This window comes from Aethalodelphis obliquidens, unplaced genomic scaffold (genome assembly GCF_003676395.1).
Source record: "Aethalodelphis obliquidens isolate GAN/ISIS:26980383/991018 unplaced genomic scaffold, ASM367639v1 scaffold13, whole genome shotgun sequence".
NCBI classification, from domain to species: Eukaryota; Metazoa; Chordata; class Mammalia; order Artiodactyla; family Delphinidae; genus Aethalodelphis; species Aethalodelphis obliquidens.
Genome location: NW_020837957.1, coordinates 23,655,113 through 23,670,983, shown reverse-complemented (window position 1 = coordinate 23,670,983; position 15,871 = coordinate 23,655,113). Strand labels below are relative to the sequence as shown.

Genomic DNA, 15,871 nt, shown 5'->3' with positions numbered 1-15,871 from the left:
CATAAACAAAGTCACAGGACAGCTGACAAATAGCAAGAAAATATTTGCAACACATACTAGAAAAAAAGGCTAATATTCCTTACATATAAAGAAATCTTAATTATTAAGGGACAAAAGACAAAAATCCTGATAGAAGAATGAGGAGAAATTCACACACACACACAAAGATTAAAATGGCCTTTGAACATGTGAAAAACTGCTCAAACTCACTCATACTTAAACAAATCCATGTCTCTCATCTAACAGATTGGTGAAAAATTTTAAATATGGGAATACTTTCTATTAGTTAAGCTTATTGGTGGAGGTATGGGGAAACAGGCACTTCCAAACTTTCCTGGTGGGAATGCAAACTGGTACAGCCCTTCTGGAGGAACATTTGGCAATGTCTAACAAAATTGCATATGCATTTTCTTTCTGACCTAGCAACCTCACTTCTAGGGGACGTATCTCCAACAATGCAAAAGCACATACATTTGAATTTAATCATTGCCTCATTGTCTGTAATTGCAAAACACTGGAAACTATTTAATTGCCCAAATGTGGAAGAGTGCTTGAATAAACTGGTATAGCCATACAATGGAGTACTATGCAACTGTATAAAAGAATGAACAAGACATCTAAAACTGATGTGGGGTGCTTCCTACAACATATAGTAAGTGAAAAGAAGCAAATCCTCAAAGAGTATATCTCCTTTTCTTAGGTGTCTGCTATTTCATGCAAAAGAAATTCAAGAAGGATAAAGAGAATTTGAATAAACTCAAAGTACCTGCCTCAAAATACTTATCAATACAAAGGGAAACATAGTAATTTTATCATGGCGAAACCAGCACGAGCCACCTTAACCAAGTGATCAAGGTAAATATCACCAATAATAAGATATATCAGTATCATGAATCCCTTGCTATGATGTGCTGAAAAGGGACACAATATCATTTCTGTGGCATTCTTGCAAAAACTGCATAATCTTACCCCAATCATGAGAAAACATTAGACAAAGCTAAATTAAAGAATATTTTACAAAATTACTGATCACTGGTCTTCAAACAGAGCCAGTCATAAAGGACAAGGAAGGACTGAGGAACTGTGACAGATTGGAGGCGAAATGCAGTGTGAGGTCCTGGAGAGGATCCTGGAACCAGAAAATGCTATTTGTAGGAAAATCTGTGAATTTCTAATGAAGCCTGTAGTTTAGTTAATATTATTGTGCTAATTTTAATCTCCTAGTCTTGATAAGTATAATGGTGATAAGAAATGTTAACATAAGTAGAAGCAGAGTGAGGGATATAAAGGAACACTTTATAGTGTTTTTTCAACATTTTCTAGGTCTAAAATTAGTTTAAACTAAAATGTTTTAAAGCCCAAATAAATAAATAAATGGATCTCTGAACTTCTATTAAGGGTTTTCTGGAAACCTCCACCTTTTCACAACTCTCCTATAAAAGTTTCAAAACATTTCGGAAACCACATACGATTAATCTTAAACTCACAATGATCAGAAGGGCAGTCTCACACGTTGCAAATTAGTGAAGAGGAGAAAACTAGAAGGGACACCAGACGAAATGGAGCATGTGAGGGAGAGATTTGTAAATGACCTCTTTTGTGTTGCTAAATTTACTCCTAACCTGGAATGGGCTACAACCATCACAAGGACACAAAACTCATCAGGTAAATTCAAGGACTTTTTAAGAATGCATCTAACCACCTCCTGTCCAAAACATTCAAGCTTAACCTTTCTCCTGAAAATGCAATCTGCTCTTTCCACCCCTCCCACATACCAGACTCTGAGACCTAGATTGTCACACGAGCAGAACCATCCCCTTGTTCTGATTGAATAGGTTCTTGTCGTTACATTATCAGCTTGAGATCCTAGGGGTATATGGAGATATGCCTATTCATTGCTGAGAGAATTCACACACAATTTCTGTCCTTCACATAACTTTGTCCTTAAAGGCTATTTTTGGAATTCATTTCAATTATGTTTTCCCAACAACCATATTAGGAGATGACTGTTGTTTCTTTATATTAGAAGGAAAAAAAATGAGACAAAGATCTCAAAACAATTAATTGAGGTGCTCACAATAAGAAACATAATGACAACGATAACACCAGATTTAAAGTCTCCAGCCTCTGCACCCTCTTTTTGTCTAGAAAACTGTGCTGCTCTGGCACATGTGTACATGGACCTAATGACCAGAGGAAATCCAGCTGACAGGGCTCTGTCACTCCATTCACAATACAGTGATGTGCTTTGCATTGCTTTATACTTTTCAAAGCCCTTTTCACATATTTTATTTAATTTGATCCTCAAACCACATTGTCACATAGGTAGAATAGAAATTTCCTTTTAATAAAGATGTTATGGTCTGAATGTTTGGTGTCCCCCAAAAATCCATATGCTGAAATCCTAACCCCTAAGCTGATGGTGTCAGGGAGCTGGCCTTGGGAGGTGATTAGGTCATGAGGGTGGAGGTCTTGTGAACAAGATTAGTGCCCTTATAAAAGAGGTTCCTGAAAGATCCTCCCTTCCCTTCCACCACGCATGGACACAGTCATAAGCTGAGAAATCTATAACCCAGAAGACAGCCTTCACCCAACCATGCTGGTTCCCAAATCTCAGACTTCCAGCCTCCAGAACTTAAAGAAGTGAATTTCTGTTGCTTACAAGCTACCCGGTCTGTGGTATTTTGTTATAGCAGCCTGAACAAAGACAAATAACACCATACCATTCAATAACACTTTAAACCATATAAGGCTCCTTTATGTGCATGACCTTATTTAAGTCCCACTAAAGGAAAAAGTGTGAGGTAATATTACCCACATTTTCAATGATAACTGAGGCTCAGAGGCGGACTAATCCAAAGTCACTCAGGTAGATTTAAGAAGACACCTGAACAATCTTCCGACTCATAGCGCAGTAATTTTCCCCCATTCTGCCATAGCTGCATACCCAAATGAGGAGAAATCACACGTTTTTAACTGTGGCTCCAAAAATGAGTCCGTGAGTGACTTCCTCCTAGAAGGGGATCTAACGGGGTCATTCTGCTTAGCCACTTAGCCACACGGCTATTCCAGTGGGAGAAGCAGAAATAGAACGTGGTCACAAGTCATGCTAGCAGGAGCAACACCTGATCAGGGGTCAGGCTAGGAATCGGGCAGTTATCTCTATGGATATCTGTGGTCCACTTAGGAACCATTCCAAGGGCTCCAGGAAAGCCAGATAGGATGTACATTAATTCACTAATTAAAAGCTCAGAAAGAATCATGAGGTATTTGAGGTAGGAGCCGATTAGGCTTAGGGCGGCTCCTATTACATAAAAGGTTGTATTGAGCCAGCTCCCTCCGCTTTACCTCCTGCCCTAGTATCTCTTAAAGATATGGGGGTTCCCCCGCATGACCCAGGAGAGCTGGGTTTCATAAACAACAGGACTCCAGAGTCACGCTTAACCCTCGAGCATGCTGCTGCGTTCCATGATATTGCAGAGCCTGACCACGGGTTTATGATAGAAAAAAAAGAACCAAGAAACTGAAGAGGGAAGGGCTGCAGAGGTGAGTCGGTGCCCAGAGAATGGAGTTCCTCCTGGATCCTGGCTATGCTGAGGATGGTGCCCGGTGGAAAATTCTGGCCACCCCCGTAACAGCCCCATAGCTCAGTTGGACAAAGCTCACTAATCTGGCAGCTGTCACTTTACTTAGAGTCACATAAGCAAAATGATTGGTTCTATTGACAGCAGCCTGGACTCCAAGAGTCACACAGGTGTCACGGTCCTGGGCAGGGAGAGCTTCTCCCATCCTCCCTATGGCTTCTGCGATGCAAGTGTCAAGGCCTTTTCCTCCAGGGCTGAGGGGATTTGCGTTCGCCTCTGTTTTCATAGGGTTGTGTTTGGCGGAAACTTTCATGTGTGGAAAGCAGCATTCTAATACATAGTGGCGCGCAGAGCTGTGCAGAGTCCTGAAGCTGAAGGTCACGAGGAAGAAACCCAAACCAGTAAACTCGGGGATGTTTTGTCCTGAACTTGTAAATCCAAACAATCTCCCAGTTATGAAATGGAAAGTTTGTGGGGAAGAACAAATGCCTTGGTTATTACAGCGTTACTACATTCATAAAATATATTTCATGGAGGGGGGGTGGGAGTTTACACAGGGGGTAATGAGATTTTTGCCTTATACATTATTTATAACCGCTTAATCCAGGTACTGTGGGTTATTTTTTTATTCCTTCTTTTTCACAGCTACAAAACACTTCAGTATTTCTAATTTATTTCTGCTTACAATACAGATGTTCTCAATTGTGTTTCTAACTACATTTCAACCATTATGATCGCGTTTATTTGTTCGTGTCAGCACACAAGCAGGGGTTGAATGTGCAATACACAATAGTGAGGCTTCGAGAAGCCTGTAAGAGGCCTCTTGTGCTTTAGTTATCAACAAATTAAAGCAGCTTGGCGGCACTATCTTTATCATCAGTGGTTTTCATCTCCGGATAATTCGCCTGCAGTTGGGTAAGCAGCGCGACAGCCCTCTCTTGGTGCAGAAAGGTTGCACGCCTTAAAACAGCACTTTTCGAGATGACCATTTGGAAGGAACATTTGGAGAACATTTGGGTTATGTCCTCTAACTGAATTTCCAAGCTGTTGGTAACGGGCTAAAGAAAACGCAGTCTGTACTGAATCCTAAGAAAGCAAGAGTGTAAGAGCCTTGAAGGTCATGTGTAAATATTGACATTTTAATTTTATTTAGCATACCAAAGTGGAGCCCTCCAGTTGCTTATCTTGCCATAAAAACCCACCCATCTGCACTGCCCCGCAGATTGTCGGGGAAGATCTGATCTGAGCAGCCGTGGGCACTCCTCCCTGCCTTTGTTAACAAGGCTGAGTTTTGTTTGTGCAAAATCTGAGTCAGAGGGGTGTTCCTCCCCTCTCATCTCCACCGCGGACCGATGCACCTGATTAGATAACAGAAATCCGTGGGCTGAACGTTCATGTAGTGACAGGAAAGCCAAGAGGCAAACACACTCAGGGAAAACAGCTGCCTGCTCGCTCACAGAGTCAAGTCAGGTGTCCAAAACCAAAGTTACTCGAGGAACCGATAACTGGCTAATTTGGCCGGAACACCCTCTTGTGTGTCCTCAGAAGCAGCATGAGGAATAAATGCCAACGTGTCCTCAGGCTTTGTATCCTTCTCACAATCCAGGACTCCACCTGCAGAGCTTAATTTAAACAGGGCCGAATTCTGAAAGTGAGGTACAAGTGATAGCTTGGTCTTCCCGCCAACAACAGTGGTTAGGGCTCCCCACACACTTAGCAAGTTCGCCAAGATGCTTGAGTGTTAGCCGACAATGGCATTGCTTTCCTACACCAGAGCCAAGAGCCCTGCTTATGTAGAACAGCCTGGCAGTTTGATAAGATGCCTGAGGCTCCCATCTCCCTACAGCGAGGTCACTAGAATCGTTTTCCTCCTGAGACATGGTGAATGGAAATGCAGGTCCAGCAGATACAAGGAGCCAGTGAGTGAAACATGGAGGAACCAGGGCCACCTCAAGTGGCCTTTGGCCTAAAAGGTTTCTTCTAAGTGGAAAGAAGAAAATTGAATGCGGGAACAAAATGACCTTTGAATGCTTCATAACTCAGGCTCTGACTTACTCAAAAAGGGGGACATGATATTAAAGACCAACACTATTTTCTGCCCTCTGCATCTGAGCTTTGAAGGGTGCTCCTCAAACATTCCTGATCTAGGGCTTCCCTGGTGGCGCAGTGGTTGAGAGTCCGCCTGCCGATGCAGGGGACGCGGGTTCGTGCCCCGGTCCGGGAGGATCCCACATGCCGCGGAGCGGCTGGGCCCGTGAGCCATGGCCGCTGAGCCTGCGCGTCCGGAGCCTGTGCTCCGCAACGGGAGAGGCCACAACAGTGAGAGGCCCGCGTACCGCAAAAAAAAAAAAAAAAAAAAACATTCCTGATCTAGCCTCTGTACCCAAATCAATGTCATGATTTACAATTCACACTATAGTTGAAATATTAACCGTCCTTCCTTACTCTAGCCTTGTTAAGTCCTGGCCTGCACAGCTACTGAAATAGTGCAATGTATTAAAGCACTCTCAAAGATATGTTGTTTGTTTTGTTTTGTTTTTAAGCAGTACTGAGTGGGCGGAGTCAGTCCCATCCAAAATTCCCAAGCGGGCAAAATGTGTGTCACTTGGCCCCTTCCTCCTTTGTCTGTGCTTTCCCCTCACCTACTTAGCAAACCTTCCTTTCATTCCCACTGATGAACTTCCAAGTTCCTTCTAGCTCAGCTAGTTCCTTTCAGTCACTGGAAAACAAAGCTAATAACTACCTTAATGTATTTGCCTGCAGAAAGTAATTTTTTGTTTTGCACATACCAAGAGAATTTTCATTTTAAGGGAAGCAAAGAAAGCCAAAGGAATGACTCTTCGGAGGTAGAATGTCAGAGACATGACGCTTGGATAAAATATAACTTGGGGCAGAGGAGTGTACTCTCAGCCTCCCTAAAGTGGATGAAACAGTCAAGTCAGTACCCATCAGGCAGACCTGCTAAATTTCAAGACGGAGACTACCCACCACATTCCCACTGTGATGTTTTAAGCATGGTGTATAGTAAGCTCTACCTACCTACTCAGAACTTAATACTAATTAGTTCTAATTAATCTTACACCTGATTCCTAAATAACTGAACTAAATTAACAGAGTCTAGTTATTCCGGTTATTCTCAAGGCCCTATGGAACAGTGGTTTTAAAAATTCCAGAAACAGATAAAGAAGGCATTGGAGTTGCTCTGAAACATCTAAGTCAGAGTAGCACAATTCATTGTTTTTATACAGAATTTGATTACCTGGTTAGCCCTGATTTGTTTCAGTCTAAAACCTATGATGCTTTCTTTTCAGTTTGGTCTCCTCCACATACTTGAACCTGTAGAGGTGGGAGGGGAGACAAAGAAGACTTGTTTTATTTGAGCTTGTGAAAATAATGGCTCTTATCAAGTTCAATGTCATAAGTTTTCCTCCACAAGAAGGAACAGTATACTTCCTGGTGAGCGATAGTTCTTTAGTACATAGAAATGGTTCCTAATTCTCAGCAGATAGAGCGCTTGAGGAAACAGGGGCATTCTCCTAAATCACAAAGAATAACGTGATGGTCAGTATGATTGACTGTTGTAAGCTTTCATAGCTTCTTTCACACTGAGATCCTGAAATATGGGAAAAGAACAGTGCCGGCTGGCCAGGGGAAGCCATTGCTGGGAAAAGGAGCATAAACATCCCCAAATATCCTGGTTTTCCCAGGATAACCATCATTTTCAACATTATTCTGAAAAGTAATAAGGTAATAAGAATAGGAAATTTAGGCTATGTTTACTGGATTCATAAAACATTCCCCTCAAAAGGGGGACATTTTTAATTTTTCATGAAGTTTGAAATCTACAATGGTCTGGCATCATTTCCAGGCATATAGAAGGAATTCATTTTTATTTTCATCTGAATTAGTGTATCCCAAACAGTGGGCACAACAGAAGCACCTGGGAATTATGTGGAGTTTGGGGTTTTTGTTTGTTTATTTATTTGCTTGTTTGTTTGGCGATGTATTTTAGTACCCCACCATAAATCTACACTGAAATTGAATTCCGTAATCTGTGTCAAAGAAATATATTCTTAGAATGAGTCCCCAAGTAACTTCTGAGACTGACCCCCTAATTCAACAACACTAATATTAACACTTTAACTTTACCTTTGAATGCTGTGATGACCAATTTTCAGATTTAAAACCCACACCTTCTAAATTTGGTGCATGGGGACAAGGAAAGGAGAGAGTGTTTAAGCACTAAAGACAATGTTGACAAAAGTGAACACAAGGTTAAGGAATTTAGAACCCAGTATAAAAGGAGCAAAGAACTCTTTCTTCCCATGTCTTCTTTCACTGTGCTCTCTCGATTTTTCTCACAGTATGGCTCCCAGGCCCTCTCCCAATACCTACTCTGTAAGGCTTTTATCCCATGGCCCTTTTACCCTCTCCCCCTGCACATCTGCTTAGTTGATCTTCCGCATCTCCTTGACTCCAACCCCGTATATATTTGATTCATGTATTAGTCTGCTCAGGCTGCCATAGCAAGGTACCACAAACAGGGTGGCTTAAACCACAGACATTTATATTCTCACAGTTCTGGAGGCTAGAAGTCTGAGATAAGATGTTGTCAGGGTTGGTTTCCTCTGGGGCCTGTCTCCTTGGCTTGTAGATGGCCATCTTCTCCCTGGGTCTTCACATGGTCTTCTTTCTGTGTGTCTCTGTGTCCTAATTTCTTCTTATTATTAAGACACCATCCATATTGGAATAAGGCTTACCCCAATAACCTCATTTTAATTTATTGCCTCTTTCAAGACATCATCTACAAACACAATCACATTCTGAAGTTAGGGGTCAGGATGTAAAGATGTGAACTTTGGGGACATAGAATTCAGCCCATAACAGCTCTGAATCATCTAACTCTAGACCTACATGACGACTGGCTCGTGTGTTTGAAAATCTCTCACATGAAAACAAGGGACAAGACCTCTGTATTCCTTAAGAGATCAAAACAAGGACGAATGTGTGGAAGATAAAGGTTGAAAGTCTCAGCCCACATAAAGAATTATGTGACAATGAAAGGAATCTAGTTATTAGGGGCTGCAGCCCCTGACAGTGTGTCCCCATCACCAGAAGGGCATGGCAAAGACTGGATGGACTCCTGTTGCTCAGGAAAATCTAGCAGGAGCCTATAAGGTCCCTTTTCCTTCTTTAATTTGATGACTTTAATGAGGAAAATGAGCTCACATGGATTAAATCAAGATGATCAAAATAAAGCAGTAGAAAATCCGAAAAGCCTATGCCTAGATGTGTCTGTAAACATAACATAATCAGATATGAGGAGAAAGGTTCTTTGGAACTCTTAGATTCATCCTTTCCCTGGGGTAATATAACGCAAATAAGGTAAGAGTGTGAACCATTTCAAAAGTAGTGAGGCCTCAGGTAACACGGGGAGGGCTAGAGCAACTCAGAAATGTCTTTCCCAAGAGAAAATGATCATTCAGCGCGTGGATGTCCATGGCAATTTAAATGGAGATTTTCCCACAGAAATCACAAAGATCAGAACCCAGGTGATCTGACACAACAACTCTGCTCTAAGCATCAACTTACAAGGTATGTGCACGAAAGCCATTCAGGAGGCCGTTGGGTGGCATGTGTCAGCATCAGCAGGCCAGTTGTTGGAAGACCCTGACTCCAGGACCCATCCTTCCATATATAAGTCCACTGACCTATGGTAAGGCCTTGTCTTCTTTGAACCTCAATTTCTTAATCTGTAAAATAGGAATAATATTACCGATCCTCACAGCAAGTTGTGAGAATTGATGTAATCATATAATTTATGAATTTAACTATGCAATTTAATTCAACTTAACTGTGAACTGTAGAACATTATTCAAATATATGGTATTAATATCATTGCTTTTCTTCTTGCCCAAGGTCACTGCCTATACTGTGTGCTATAAATGCAAGTCATCTTCCTCTTAGATAGAACATGAAAGATTTCTAGGGACACTCTTTGACAGCACAACTCATTCGGAAAGATGCAGACTTCCTAGACACAGTGGAGAAAATAATCCAGGAGAGGCATTCCTATCCCAAGAGACTACAAGGACACAATTAAAACCAAAAGCTGAAGAATGTACAAAAAAGAAGAAATTCCATACGTCAGAGAGGCAAGTGATCTTGAGATTCTTTTCATAGATGATACATCCAAACGTTACTCCCCATTAAGCTCTATCTAAGATGCTTATTAAAAATGCAGGGACTTCCCTGGCAGTCTAGTAGTTAAGACTCCACAATTCCACTGCAGGAGGTGCGGGTTCAATCCCTGGTCGGGGAACTGAGATCCCACATGCCGCATGGCGTGGCTAGATAAACAACAAGCAAACAAACAAATATGCAGACTCTCCCTTCCTGGAAATGCTCCCCACTACCATCACCCCTGATATTCTAGTTCAGTAGGACAACACTTTGATAAACACTTTCCCGGAGAGTGAATTCAGACTCTCCAAAAAAAAAAACATCTCATGCTTCTTACAACACTATGGAGGCTTTGAAGTATTTACCAAACCTGGGTTCCATGCACAGTATCTAGGGGTGACCTGGGGTTTCCTTAGCATCTCTCTCCAGTATCTCCATCTGCCTCCCTCCAAAATATGTCAAAATAAGCATTCAAGCTAAGTAAAGATTTTGTGCTTGCTGGGCAAAGCAGCCTCGAGTCAAGGCCCCTAATCCTTCTCTCCTTCCAGATTACCACCTTAAACCCCTGTATCTAGAAATTTTGGATTTGCCAACTGCCCAGAAAGATGAGAGCTACTTGTGTGACTGTGTCAAGTCCCTGCTGAGCTGTGTGAGGCTGGCATATGTAGAGCTGTCTTGGCTTATCAAGGGCTCCTCCTGGCACATGTAGCTCAGATGGAATGAAGGGCCTGGGAAGACTCACCCATCCTACCCAACCCACCACCCACTTCCACCAGTTTACACAAGAATAAGTGAAACAGGGCTTCCCTGGTGGCGCAGTGGTTGGGAGTCCGCCTGCCGATGCCGGGGACGCGGGTTCGTGCCTCGGTCCGGGAAGATCCCACATGCCACGGAGCGGCTGGGCCCGTGAGCCATGGCCGCTGAGCCTGCGCGTCCAGAGCCTGTGCTCCGCGACGGGAGAGGCCACAACAGTGAGAAGCCCGCGTACCACAAAAAAAAACAAAAAAGAATAAGTGAAACAGCCAAAAACCAACTCTGAAATATATCTCTAAAGACCATGAAGCCCTGAGTAAGAAACTGAGACATTTATGGGAACCTTTGGAATTTTGGAATTCTGTTCTTACACCCTGCTAATCGCTGTCACTGAGAAGTAGCAGGACCAGTTTTTGCCGGTCATTATCACCTGCCCTTGACATGATGGACTCACCTGCTTCTTCTCCAGCTCATGCCCCGTCGATCCTGTAGCCATGGCCACATACAGCCTCTGGGTTCTCCCCTGACAGCCTGACCCACCTAAACCCAGGAAAATGCTTGAATCAGTGACGGATAACGAATAGCAGGTGACACTTGAAGACAGACCCTTGTATCCTACACTATTTCTCTCTCTGCTAAGAAGTATATTTGCAATCTGGTCAGTAGAGTATATGTAGCACTCTCTTTTATAATATTTTTGTAGAAATCAATACAGTGTAACCAAATTGGTGTCAATAGGTTAGATTCCTTATTTATCATTATTGAGACTTTTCATTTCTTCATGGAAAAACTATTGGTTTACATCATGCCATTTGACTTCTGGTTCAAGTGCTTTCAAAGAAACTGATTTTTAAAAATGCATCCTTGAAAGCCTGACAGTCTAACAGTTGAAAAATCTAAGTCAGGACAGAATGGCAGACTAAAGATGGGTAAGATGAGAAAGTAAGAGGATAACTAAGGGCAATATTAAGTATACAAATATATGTTGATCAACAAAAACCAGAAGACCAAATGGAGCAGCTAGTAATAAAAAATAGGCAAGCACATTTTGACTTAAATTTTAAAAAGTACCCAGTATCCCAATACCTTTCCTATTGAAAGAAAAAAATGTAGCCATTATTCAAAGGGAAATGTGTGTGTGTGTGTGTGTGTGTGTGTGTGTGTGTGTGGTACATTAAGACGAGTTCCACTTCAATTTCTGAGCCTCGTTAAGTCATCATCCTCATCTTTCCATTTGTGCAAGTTTTCACAGTCTACAATGCACTTTCACAAATACTACGTATTCATCCAACCAACATTTATTGAGTTCCTCCTCTCTTTCAGTCTGCTGGACACAGGAAGTAAAAATATAAAAAGTTAATACTTACCTTTGAGAAGTCCATAGAAGCAATCTCCTATCCTAAACAAATTTAAGGAAGGGAAAGTCAGAAGATCAGAAGATCAGAATGATCAGAATGGGACAGAAAGATCAGAATGGGACAATGATTTTTTAACATGCAATTTTCCCCTTAGAATTCCAAACTCCTAGTAATGACAAAGGAGAAAAAATGATCACCAATTTCCCCATATTTTGAGAAAGCCATTTCACTACTTCTCACTCATTGGACTCTGTTACTAATCATTTGAGAGTTTCATAGAGTGTAAGCGGGCATGCCTCCTAAGCCTAAAAGCCTAAAAGTTTTAAGGGATGCCCTTAGACCTATAGACCTCTTCTCTATTTGCCATGTCCTGGACTAAAAGGCGGTAATATCCTTTCTCCTTAATTGTAATAGGTTAGGCATTAGGTTTACAAATAAACCTTGAGTATATCAATTTAAAAAGCAATTAAGGATCACCGATGATGTGTCATGCACTGTGATAGGAATTACAAGAGAAAAGTAAAAGCATGTCCCTGACCACAGGGAGCTCAGGAGGGGAGAAATACATATAAAAAATATATTTAAAAATACATATATATTTACATATATATAAGTAAATCTAAAGCAAATGCTCCACAATCAAGGTAAAGGTAGTACCTGAGGGTAGACTTTTTCACCTAGCTAATCTTTTCAACTCTCTCACTAACGTCCTCAACATTTTATGCTGGCGGGAGGAGCATCTGAAACAGATCGCTGTCATGTTTTAGGCACTATGTTCTGCTGTTATTTAAATTCTTCAAAATGTTAGAATGGGTTATGAAAATATGTCCTCTGAGCCCTTTAGAAAACAAGCCAGACTAATTTCACTTAGAAAAGAAATCACATCAGATTAATAGTCTTATTTTGATGAGAATATTGAATTAGCTACTAGATAGATCTAGTGAATCTTGACTTGAACAAGAATTCTGAGAGGGTCTCAAGACTTCCTGCTGGTCATGTTGAAAAATAATTTGTACCAAATGATACCACAATAAGATGAATTCATAATGATTAAACTACAGTGCCCAAATGGTGCTGGTCAGCCTCGTGGAGAGTTTCTAAAGACATTCCTTAGGCCTGTGCCCTCAGCCCTGTTTTAGCAACATGTTACACAACAATTTGCACAAAGATGTAAAAAGTATGCTCTACTGAAACTCCAATGAATTTTAAAATCTCAGAATATGGCCAAAAACTGGCACTGAGCCTGGTCCATGAAAAATATATTTTTGAAAGTTTCTATAATGAATGAACGAATAAACAAATGGATTGCATAGATTTGAAAGAGGAACTAACATTTAATAAATCATGTAATGAGATAAATGTAAGGTCCTGCACCAGGGTCTAAAACTACCAAAGTACAACAGGGAAGGAGAGAGTTTTCTGAGCAGTTTGATTGGAGTAGCCATCTCCTCCCCCCACAAAAAAAGATAAACAAAAACATTTAATACTCTAATTGGTTGTATCAATAGAAGTATAGAACCTAGAATGAAGGAGGTGATAGTCTACTTTGTACTATCAGCCCATACGGAGCATTTTGTTCAATTATGAATGCTACACACTGAAATAACTTAAGGGGAAATTGAATGGTGAGTAGGCTAAATATCATGTCATATGAGAAATAATTTATTATACTATGTGGGATTATCATCATAGTCATAAAAAGAACTAAGTGACAAGTGCTTTACATGCATTTTCTCATTAGGTCCTCACAACATTTTGCCTGCGAAGCAAGTACTATTATTATCCCATTTAACAAATAAGAAAATAAAGGCTGAGAGAGGCCAGGCAATTTGCCCAAAGTCAGAGAGGTGATAGACAGAGGCAGCTTTGAATCTCAACAAGGCTTCTCTGATTCTAGAGCTTACACACTTAAGAAAAGGAGACAAATATTGGAAAGACTATGATGTGGACACAGAATTGGAGCCTATGCATACTGGCTTCAAGAAAGAGCACTGGAACCAAAGAATGGAAGCTACTGGGAGAACTGGCTCATTATATGAAACAATTTATAATAGTTCTTTTAGGTGTCTCACACAGATCCCCTCCCATGCTTTTCCACACCATTTCAGATCAAATTGACCATTTCCTTGAATGAGGGCAATTATATTAATTGCAAACAGTTTTCTGTTTTCTGTCTATAAGAACTCACAGTTCAGATTTTTAAGGTGGTAGTTACTGTTGGTCACATTTCTACGTCTATCTATATTTCTGTTCCTACTAACTACTGCACAGATCTGGGCAATGTGACGATCAAAGATGTGTAGTTTTGACTTTATAACATATGCTAGCTATAGCTGCCCTTGAAAGCCAGGAATTGTGCCTTCCCTCGGTGCCACCTTGAAGCCACCATGGGAGATGTACAAGTCACCCTAGGTTTCAAAAAGAAGCAATCCATTTCCAAGTTGCAATCTACTTGAAATAATCTCCCCAATTACATGGGAGTAATTTACTCTATATTTACTTTCTGCTTTGGACTATCAAATATCTCTTCCTCTCACCCGCAGGGGCAGCAGCTGGGATTAAAACTTCCACTACCCTCCGGGCTGGGGCTTTATTATTTAACTCTTTCGTGACCAGGAGTGGACAAGGTTTGCACCAGATGATGACTAAACTTCCCTTTAGCCTAAGACATATTATTGCAATATTAACCTTATTTATTTTAGATCCAACCTATTTCCAGAGCTGTTTATTGTTTTTAGTACAAATTCTTTCTCCAGCACTGGGGCAGACCAACATAAAGCTAAGCAGTTGGAAAGTAAAACATTTAATCAGCTAAAAAATCCACCCATGCGATACCAAAGAGACAAATGTATGTATGGTTTGCTACAAGGAAGAGCTCCAGGGGTGCTAAGCCCAGTGGCACCTCTCAGCGGGTAAAGTTTCACTTTCCACCCTACCAGTTGAGGTCGCCAGAGCTCAGAAAAGGGAGTATTTTTATTTCGAATTCTCTGTCCTGGGTGTAGCCCTCCAAATCTCTGGGCTTCCTCCTGTTGTCTCCTATGGAGAGGAAGAAATAGCCTTTTCAAATCAGTCTTGGCCTCTCAAAACCCAGAACTGTGGGTGAGCATGACTCTTTGTTTTTAATAGTAGGCTTTATTTCTTAGAGCTATTTTAGGTTTACAGAAAAACGGAGCAGAAAGTACAGACAGTTCCCATATACCCCTCCCCTCCCCCACCCCCATCTCCACAGTTTCCCCCATTATGACACCTGGTCTTGAGCATGACTTTCAATAGAGTGGTCCAGGTTTGCAGTTCTGAAGTTTCCTGACCTTAAGGTGGCTAAGAATGTGGTCAGACCCATCCCTGTTCCAAATAGAACTCACTCACTCTGGAGGCTTCCATCAGCTGCTGGGACCAGCCATCCCATCCTGAGCTGAGCTCTTCAACAAAATGAACCTGGCCCAGAGGCAGCCGCCCTTAAAAACAAGCCAGACAGGAAGCAGGAGGCAGCAATGGGCTCTGGGAAGAGCCTGAAGACAGCAAGTTTCAACAGAGTATTTTGAAGAGATCGTTGGCAACATTATCTTATTAAATTACAGGGGGATCATCCTTACTTGCGTAAACTCTTCATGAAAAACAATTAGGCAGCCATCGTGGTGCTGTTATCAGTGAGAGTTGCCCCCGCAAATCTCTTTGGCCAGGGCTGCTGTGCTAGGATGAACTTCTCCCTGTGCCTGGCCCTCTTTCTGCACTAGCTTTTAATTGCTAACGAATTAAACTTTCCAAGGAGATAAGAATAATGTTGTTTTGTTTGCACACAGGCTGCACGACTAACAAGGACAATATAAATAAACCCATTCCGAGCTTTATCTGCTCTATCTGCGGGTGGACGCACAGTGCCTGTGTTCTAGTGAAGCCTGGGATGGCTTCCACACAAGATTAAGCGGTTATTGTGGAAGCCAAGGCTTGCACACTGTTAAAAGCCCGAGCTAATACGTTCACTTAAGACGTTAT

General features: G+C 41.5%; 1 long non-coding RNA gene across 8 annotated transcripts in view; it reads right to left on the bottom strand.

Moving 5' to 3' along the window:
- The window catches only part of LOC113624447 (uncharacterized), a 54,467-nt gene extending 39,160 nt beyond the window's left edge, over positions 1-15,307 (bottom strand). For 3 of the 8 annotated variants that reach the window (XR_003434335.1, XR_003434339.1, XR_003434334.1), the window contains exons 1-6: positions 15,245-15,307; positions 11,888-11,919; positions 10,975-11,060; positions 9,440-9,934; positions 9,177-9,337; positions 6,844-6,920 (exon numbers count right to left, since the gene is read on the bottom strand). This is a non-coding gene — a long non-coding RNA (uncharacterized LOC113624447). Of the gene's footprint in view, positions 1-4,701; positions 5,565-6,843; positions 6,921-9,176; positions 9,338-9,439; positions 9,935-10,974; positions 11,061-11,887; positions 11,920-15,186 lie in introns of those variants that run through there. The other 5 variants (XR_003434333.1, XR_003434340.1, XR_003434336.1 and 2 more) reach the window with 5 other exon arrangements.
- Between the last annotated feature and the right edge of the window lie 564 nt (positions 15,308-15,871).